Source organism: Drosophila willistoni (assembly GCF_018902025.1).
Source record: "Drosophila willistoni isolate 14030-0811.24 chromosome XR unlocalized genomic scaffold, UCI_dwil_1.1 Seg105, whole genome shotgun sequence".
Taxonomy (NCBI): domain Eukaryota; kingdom Metazoa; phylum Arthropoda; class Insecta; order Diptera; family Drosophilidae; genus Drosophila; species Drosophila willistoni.
Window position 1 is genome coordinate 1,335,159 of NW_025814054.1, and position 9,852 is coordinate 1,345,010.

The 9,852-nt window shown below is 37.3% G+C and overlaps 1 long non-coding RNA gene across 2 annotated transcripts; it reads left to right on the forward strand.

Annotated features, from left to right (window-relative positions):
- The first annotated feature begins 2,002 nt into the window (after positions 1-2,002).
- On the forward strand, positions 2,003-6,477 carry LOC111518932. Of its 2 annotated transcripts, none has more exons than XR_002724152.2 (6): positions 2,003-2,189; positions 2,254-3,014; positions 3,081-3,252; positions 3,324-3,976; positions 4,041-4,311; positions 5,952-6,477. It is a non-coding gene; the product is annotated as an uncharacterized LOC111518932 (long non-coding RNA). The 2 variants fall into 2 exon arrangements; XR_006954492.1 differs by having other exon boundaries at positions 5,964-6,477.
- The last annotated feature ends 3,375 nt before the right edge of the window (positions 6,478-9,852 follow it).

Here is a 9,852-nt window from a genome sequence, read left to right on the forward strand (position 1 = left end):
GATTTTATTTTACTATTTTTATGAATTGCATGTAGGTAAAGGTAATCCGCCTGCTTTAACCTGACAGCTTTTCAAAATTCAGTTCTTTTTCTATTTTCATATAACTGACATTTTACCTCATTTCCGACTGCCTTTAGCCTCTTTCCCATCACTATTCCATGCACAGGAGCAGCAGCAGCAAAAGCAAAAGCAGTCGTTCCAACTCTTAAACATTCACACAAAATCTATAGACCCATTCCTTATGCAATCGAGAGTCAGAGAGAGAACATATTGTAAATATAAAATATTTATTGCCAGATTGCACACGCACTCCCTGCTGCTGCTGGGGCCACGATTTCCGTTCGTCGCCCGCCTCCTGCTGTTCACAATGCTTCTGGCTGCTTATTGCAGAATCTTTCGATATGATATGTATACACTGCCCATTCAGCCGCATCCTTCCCTTTGAATGCATCGAACATCCGACTACAAGAGCCGCAAAATTTGTTGTTTCTCTTTTACCCATATCACCAACTTTTTCATATTTTGTGTGGTAATTCATAAAATTTAACAATGAGACAGAGAAAAGTAATTTAATATTTAATAGAGACATTTCTGTACAAATTAACAGCAAATTTTCATCACTCTTTTTGTCCCGGTTCTGGTACTGGTTTGGGTCTGTATGGTCTGTAACCATTTGCCATTTAAAAATCAAGTGTGCTGAAAATTAAATTTCACAAACTGTTTTTCACTGAGGGCGGGGGGGCAAAAAGGAGGGGGCACTTCAATGCAATGTAAAGACTTTTAGTGGCTTCCGCTATGGCAGTAGCATCCAGGACTAGAAACTAATGAAAGTGCTCTCATTCACTCTCTTTCTTCGTCTCTCCGTTTGTCCCAGTCCCTATCACCCTCTCGCTGCCTCTCCATCTCGCTCGCACTCTCTCTCTCTCTCTCCGAGAACATCTCTAGTTAGAACACACACTCACATAGAACCTCGCTTGACTTTTGAGGCAAAGCAATTAAAGTCAATTGGCATTTTACCAAAATGCGCTTTACGTGGCGTATACGTAATATTATTTAAGTGAGTGTACAACTTTTCTTTTGCTGCTGGTGCTGTCAACAGCATTAACTTTCGTTGACATTTTCCAACCACAAATGACATAATAATTTATTTCATTCGAAAAATGATTTCATTTTCAAAGTTTATAGTTGAAAGAAGTAGCTGTAAACATATATTTATGTACATATATGTATGTATATACATATATAATACATATATTTTCATCTATCCCATTCATTGACGTTTTATGAGTTCTTGTGCGATGAGTGAAAGTGTTTTTGATATACGGATATATTTTGATTTTGGCACTCCTGAAATGAAAAGTTTTTACAACTGGTAGCTGTAGCTGTAGCCTAGGTGCTATCAAATGATGTCTGTTTTATGGCCTCATTGACTTTATAATGTGGCCTCATAAAAGTTTGGCTAAAACCTAAAACCATTTGCATTTATCGAGAGTGAGAAAGAGAGTCGTTTGGGTTTGAGCAACTCAAAAGTTGCTTGATTAGCTCATTATAGAGTGTTTGACATTTACGAGCATATTTTTCTTCTTTTTCTCTACCCCACCGCATAGATAATATTATATATTGGCACACAGAGAGGAAGTCATAAAATGTTTGCCACACTTTTGAATTTGGCAAATGAATGCAAAAGATTTATATTAGTCTTCAACAGGAAATAGTTAAAGTACCAATCAATACAAATGAAATCGTTAAAAATGTTGAAATTGTCACAGCAAATTTAATGGAAATGTTCCCCTTTTTGCAATTGATTAAAATATATTAAATGTTTGTGAATATCTTTAATAACGGACTGTGACTATGTTGCACAGTCAAAATGTGCAAAATCAATTGAAGTCATAATACTCTGGAATGAAATGTCAGTATAATTTAGAAAAAAATTCTGAACAAAGTTTACTTCGTAACTCTTGTAAAACAGTAAATCATAACATCAAATCAAATTAGTCAGTCAACACGCACCAAAATTAAATAATTGTATATATTTATATTTGTTGTAAATTATATTTGTTGTAAATTTTTCAATAGAAAATGGCAATTGAACGACTAAAGGCGTTAAAAAATTCTTACTCGATCAAAGAGATCAGACGCGCATCAGACACAAAGTACAATTCATACATAACCATGCGGAACGTAAGGTAAGTTATACATATATAAGAGCTAATCAAATTCGAGATATTTCTATGATCATTCTTAATCTAGGAAAAAACTGAAGCAACGGGAAAAAAGCCAAATGCGGCGGTTGGGGGTTACAGCACCTCAAAGAAATACACCTTTCCAAGGGTTTACAACCCCTCCAATGAACACAACACATTTTTCAGGGTTTACAGATCCTGCAATGAACACAACACCTTTTTCAGGGTTTACAGCTTCTCCAATGAATACATCACCTTTTTCAGGGTTTACAGATCCTTCAATGAACACAACACCTTTTTCAGGGTTTACAGCTTCTCCAATGAATACATCACCTTTTTCAGGATTTACAGCCCCTCAAAATAACACATCACCCTTCTCAGGATTTACAGCCCCTACACATAACCCATCAACTTGCTCAGGATTTACAGCCCCCCAAAACAACACATCACCTTTCGTAGGATTTACAGATCCTGCAATGAATACGCCACTTTTCCCAGGATTTACAGCACCCCAAAACACATCACCTTTCTCAGGATTTACAGCACCCCAAAACACATCACCTTTCACTGGACTTACAGATCCTGCAATGAACACATCACCTTTCCCAGGGTTAACAGCCCCTACATTCAACACATTAGCTTTCTCAGGGTTTACAGGGTATACTACAGCCCCTCCAACGTTTCCCGCATTTTCCAATTTTCCGCCGCAATCTTTTCCTCCCCACGAACGATGATTCGTTATACTAAATGATCCAGAATAGTTTCAAAATTATCATCGATTTGATTCAAAATTTTATGTAATTATCGGATGGCAATACAAATTCTCAGGTATGTTTTCTTTGCATTTTCACTATACAGTCTTTCCAGATCTGATTTGTTATGATTTTTGCACAGACAATTCACAAAATCTCATCACCTAATGGAACCGGAAGAATATGTTTAGTATGTGCAAAACAAACTGCAATAAAAGGATGCCCGTCTTTGATCGTAAGTGGGCTTCTGACGTTTCGTATTGCAAACTGTGTTATTGCCTCACGTAATATTACTCGAGAAATAGATATTGATGGTAAGTGTTATCCACATTGATATTGAATTTCTTTTACTAAAAATGTGTGTTTAATTATTGGATTTTTGTAGAGTCTGACAATGTCAATGTAATGTATTCCATATGCAACTACATTGCCGATAACGATGAAGCAATCAATTTGGTTGAAGGTGAAAAGATAACTGTAATTGGTCGACATAGTTCTGAATGGTGGTATGTAAAGAAGAGCATTACCGAAGAGGAGGGCTGGGTACCAGCTCATTATCTAATGGAACCCGAGGAATATGCCCAATATGTGCAAAACAAGTTGCATGAAAAGATTGACAAGCTGATTGTTTAATTGTTAAGGTCCTGGTCTAGAAGATAAACCCACAGCACCACGTTTCATTGAAAAACTGCAACCGATGCACACCCAGGATGGCTATACAGTGCAATTCGAGTGCAAGGTTGAGGGCAATCCACGTCCCCAAATCGCCTGATTCCGAGAAACTGCAATTATTAAACCATCACAAGATTTCCAAATGTTCTACGACGATGATAATGTCTTCCCCGAGGATGCTGAGCTTAACCGAATTAAATGTGGAAGGTCTACTGTCTGATCATGTTAGCGATGCCACATAATTGTGTGGTCGTTCAAGCGTTTCAAAATTTTTGTTTGTTTTTTTTTTTGGGACATGATGCGAGTTTAATCATTGATTTGATTCAAAAATTTTTGTCATAAATTGATAGCAATACGAATTCTCAGGTATGTTTTCTTAGCATTTTCATTGTTACCTTTATAGCTCTGACTTGTTATGATTTTCCCGCAGGCATTTCACTTTACTTTATTATAAACTTAATGAAAGTTCTTGTAAATATTTGCTACTCAGCCAATTACTTGGTAAAAAGTATAGACAAATAATTCCTAAGGGAAATAAATTTCACTTTCGTAGTGATATATTTAAACAAATATCATTAAGCTTTAGTTTTTGAGTAAACATTTGCAAGACATACACTGCCGCTACCACTGCCACTGGCAAGTTACGTTCACTCTGAGACTTGATGATAAGGATGATGATTATGATGTTGACTTAATTCTGTGTAAGTTACCATTGGCCCTTGCATAAATGCATTTTTATGCGCTTCGCTGCACACGGGGGACGCTAAACAGATTTGCACCTTTTCGCATATAAAGTCAAATTTACAAGTTGAAAACGCAAAAATTGCAACGGCAAAATATGCAAATGACACACAACGTTTGGGGGGCAAGCAGAGAGATTTTTTTTTGGGTAAAAAGGAAACGACAAGGACGACCCTCAAAGAGGGAACCACAGAAAAGGAGAAAAAGGGGTCGAAACTGAAATTGCTTTAAATATTTTTGCCTGGCCTGAAAATGAAGTTGTGTTGTGTTGTGTGCTAATGTAGAAACGTGTTGGGCATTGGCAAAGATAAGTAAGCTGTAAACTAAGCTGCCAGGGCAAGAGGATGCAAGGATGCATTGGGTAAGCAGCAAGACCAGCTGCTTCTTGCCAACACTTTTCTCTGCTTCATCTATATATATATGTGTGTGCCTGTGTGTATTTACGTGCTTATCGTGAAAGCTGCTTAAAATGCACTCCCTAACATACACTGCGTATGCGTGTTGTCGTTTTGTTCTTTGAATGCTTCAAATGCTTTGCAGCACATTAAATTGCCAATATGGCTTTATTGTTCAACTTCTCGTTCTACACACACACACACACACACACACACACATACACATATTCACACGGAATATATTCAACTACTCCTTAGCCAGCTGGAGGCCAGAGCAGCGATTTATGCTGTCACATCGAGAGGTATGTGGGAGATGGAGAAGGGTAAAGGGCGAGAAAGTGCCGCCTATGGGGCCATAACAACTACACACACACACATACGGACAAAGAGAGTCTGGGAGTCGACTCTAGGCTGCCATTGGCAACATATAAAACGTGGCACTCGATGATGCCTATGGGCAAGTTCGCACCATACAGACCAACGAACCATCGAACGTAACCAAACCATACCAACGTTTGGCCTGCTCTTGCCTGTCCGGGTCTGGTCTGAACTAAACATCACTTCACAACTGCCAAGCCAGCACATCCGGTTTCCGTTAGTTGTGCCGCTGTGCCATGCCCTGTCTGTCATGTTGATGTTACTTCAGGTAATATCATTTAGCGTAGAGAAGCCAACCAAACCAACCTTACTTTTGCCTTGCACTGGCACACAAATACCTACATATATGTTGGAAAAATATTATCTTGTTACAATGTTAGAAAAAATATATATACTTACATACATATGTGATGTATATATGTATACATATATACATATTTTCTTCTTTATTTTTTTTTTTGCTCTCCTTTGCCTAGTTTGCCTTTGGCTTATGAGCGGAAGTACGTGTCGCTCGCCTTAGTAAAACGAGTAGAAAGTAAAAACACAAAAAATAATAATAAAAAAAAAGCGACAACGGAAAAAAATGGGGGAAAAGTAAAAACGATGGAAGAAGAACGGAAAACTACGCACACTTGCCACGACAGCTCAGGGGAAAAATATATATCTATGGCACACATATGTAAGGTACATACATACATAGACATAGCTGCAATATATCAGGGTGGTCCAACACATTGTTACCTTATATTTTAATACACTTTTTTCATTGCGTAATTTATTCACAAAAACTAATTTCATTTAATTACATTTCAAAATACATACTTTAGTATACTCTACAGATTATATCTCTTCTTCTTTGTGCAACTAAAGAAAAAAATACTATGGAGCACCCTAATATATGTACATATCTATATATACATATACGCTTTTTGATGGGAAGGAGATGTTTAAATTTGATTTCAAGTGCTAGCATTTTGATGGCGAAATAAGTGAATGCGTGCTGCGGCGGTTTACGTGTGCTTGTTATGACCCTCAACAACTACAGGCTGGCATCGTACTATTGGGCATCAGAGTGAAATGTGTTTAAAGGCATAAAATAAAAACAAAAAACAATCAACAACAACATTGACTTCAAGTAGATGTAGAGACGCAAAATTATTTGGAAGTGCGAGCCTATGACTTCTTGCAAGTAATCTCATTGAAATCGTAAAAGCCATTTGCCATAATTTTAATGGGCTTACAATAGTTTTTAAGATAAGTAGCTTATCGCGAGAGTTTCTTCTTCTTCTTCCATCCAATTGTTATTGTAATCGGCTTATATTTAATGTTAAATACATTTGAATGGTACAAGTATTTAATGTTTATGTTTTCAATTTTTTGTTTTGGCTTTTTTTGGCCTATAAAATGCAGGCAATTATTTTGTAGCATACTTTTCAGGGTCCAATTCATTTGCCCGCAGCTTCGATTAACAGCAATTGGCAACATTTTCTCGAGTTCTTCCATTTGAGTTATTGTAATTTACAATTGTCCTATCTCTCCGTCTGCATGGCACCCTTTTCTGACAAGAAGTCGGCCGTTGAACAAGTAGGAGAGGAGTCCATGCAGTTGCTTTTGATTTCTCATGCGTGCAGCGTTTACTCAGCCGCGTTCTGTTCGTTGCCCGCGAGCATAGCCGAAATAACACACACACATACAACGTGACTCTCTTTCGTGCTTCTCTCATTTGCTTCACGCATGAATTTGCTGGCGAACACAGCAAATGAGAAAATGAGAACGCCGCGACGCTGCTTCACGCTTCACTCTACTTGGCACTCACTTAATTATTGCACAAGAAACTCAAAACGAGGGCACCCAGACCAAGGCGTCCGTCGCCCCCGCCTAAAGGGGCACTCACACACACACACATGCATATATATGGCATAACATTACAGAAGAAATATATACATACATACATATGCAATTGCAATTGCACTGCAACTGCTGCAAGTCTAGCAAGTAAGCAAACTTGCAACTAGCTGGGGCAACAAACTTTTCAGTGTGGCAATGTGCTTGACATGCATGCTTAACCGTAATGTTAAAGCCAAATTACCCATTCGCATTCGCCCACCCGCATTACCTACCATCTCTCACCACCACACGTTCTCTCACCATTCTACACTTTTCTTTCGTTTCCTGATTATAGAGGGCTTTTGCCCCTGTAGGTGTGAGCCTGAAAACGGCGTTGAAGTGTCGATGATGGCAAATTCCAGGCATGCAAAGCTCCATAACGTGTTAATTTGTTTAAGATTCTCATCCAATTGATATTTCACCCACTAATTAGATCAATTTTACATAGAGTAACCAAAACAAAATAAACCAAATCAACCCAACTCAGCTCACAAAATTTATTAAAATTTCCAAAACGTTTTCAAAGTATTTTATTGAAACTGTGGACGTTGTTTGAGACTCATAAATCAAACAACTATATAAACTATAAAATAACATACATTTAATGCATAAAAAACATGATGTAAATCGAGAATCGAGTGCTCTGAAACATAGTTCTTTGTATTTGTTAGTCTCGCGATACAGAATACAATAGAATTCAACTCATATCCGGAAATACCAAATGAGTTATCGTTTCCACTTATTAAAGTTGAAGTAATTTGACAGGCAAAGAGGAGACAAAATAAGAAAGCAATATTTTAAAATTTAAATACTTTTTTATTGTCTTGATGTAAAAAATCGATGTGTTTCTTCCTCGAAAATTAATTTTTGAACCCCCCAAAAATAGGTTTCATAAACATTGTTCCACTTTTTAATTTGTATTCGTATTATTCAACTAGGTTATCCATTTTTTGAAATTTTTAGTGTGAAGTGCTAAAATTTGGCGAAATACCAAATGGCGCACTATGAGGAAGGGTAATATCATAGGTATATTTGATTAAAACTCGGTATATAAACTGTTTGCTGATAAAAGCGGTACACATGTCAGAATCAGACGGATCAGAATACTATATCATATAAATCTCTTTCATTTATAATGCAGGTTTCAACTAATCTAGAGAACAATCATTTTACTGCTATTTTCGGTGGTGCAGAAAGGATTTTATATAAAGGATACACATAAATATTAAACAAAATTTTTATTGTTGATTCAGAAAATTGCCAAAACATGAGCCACGCTATTTGTGATAAAGCCAATTTTTGGTATGTTTGAAAACCCTGCTACAGCTTTTTAGTCTTAAACTACATCTGAATGTATCATTGATGAATAGTGAATTATACTGAATGAACCTTTCGATTGGTCAGTATACACTATACAGTATACACACAACATTCCATTTTTTATTTATGTGTATCCCTAGCATGATTCTACTAAGCTTTGATTATTTAGTCTTTGCAAAACTACAGACATCACATCGCGGATTAGTTAATTAAAGAAAAGAATTAAAGAATTGTAATCTTTCCAAGGCTTTTAGCAATTTCACAACCGTCAACCGTCAATTGAATTAACAGTATCGAAAACAGATAAGAATTTTGGTATTTTTTTAGCAATTAAATGGATGTGATTCGCGAATTCCATCCCACTCAATTAGTATAATTTTCATAAAAAAAAGTTTATCGAAAGCGATAATAACTGACCTTAACAAGACAACAATTATATTTCCCATTTCGATTTTCGTTGAAACAATGGAACTATTGAGGAAGTAATTCTCACACATAGCCGAACAGAGGATATTCACATAACGTGAATGGATAAAACGCAACCAAACACAAATGCAACAAACAGATGAGAGGGAAATTGAAAATTGCCGCACACCGATGCCACCAACGCCAGCAGCGTCGCATAGATAGTTTTGTCCTGGTGTCAGTCAGTTATCCAGACAGACAGACAGACAGCCAGCCAGCCAATTTGTACTCAACAACTGAACAGGTAGTGTACATATACATTGACCATTTCAATTGCTGTTTAAATAATTTCCACGCTAATTATGTTTAATGCCACAGCGCGGATACACTTATACACAGAAGCAGATGCAAATACATTTGCACAAATGCACAGATACCATTGTATAGCTATACGATATATATATATATACATATATGTATGTATATACAATATATATTTACGGTTACTGGTCACAAGCTGTTACCTGTCCATAGAGAAGGATACCTAACTACCAAGCTCTACCTACCATATCCGGCGACAAAGTTTTGCACTTCCGCTCGAATTGTTTTTGTATTTGCCTCCTGGCTATGGCAGCGCAATTAAGTCAGGTTTGCAATTTATATAAGCCACGTAACCGACTTTGTCCCCTCTCTCCGTTCACCTATTCTCCATCGGTCAGTCGCACACAACGCTTTCTACTGCTGTTTGTCTGTTTCTTTCTCTGTCTGATATTGCTGTTATCGGTCCGTTACACACTTTATAATGTCCTTGGTCTTGGCCATTTTTCATTTAATTTACCGCACATTTTATCAGTGTGCTCTATGGACACGTTTTTTAATGGGACTAGGCTGGTAAGCCTTTTGGTTTACTTATTTCGTTATCATTATCCTGTTATCCTGGCCTTCCCAACCAGCTAGCTAGCTGGCTTCTGTGTGTCGGCAGCGGCTGTGTTTGCTGCTGGAGGCATCACATAATTAAATTATCTCGCAATTGCCTGCTAAGTGCGCTGGCATTCGTTTATGTAGAAATTTTAGCCGGAATATTGTAGGCATTAAAGGACGACTCTGGTCCCTGCT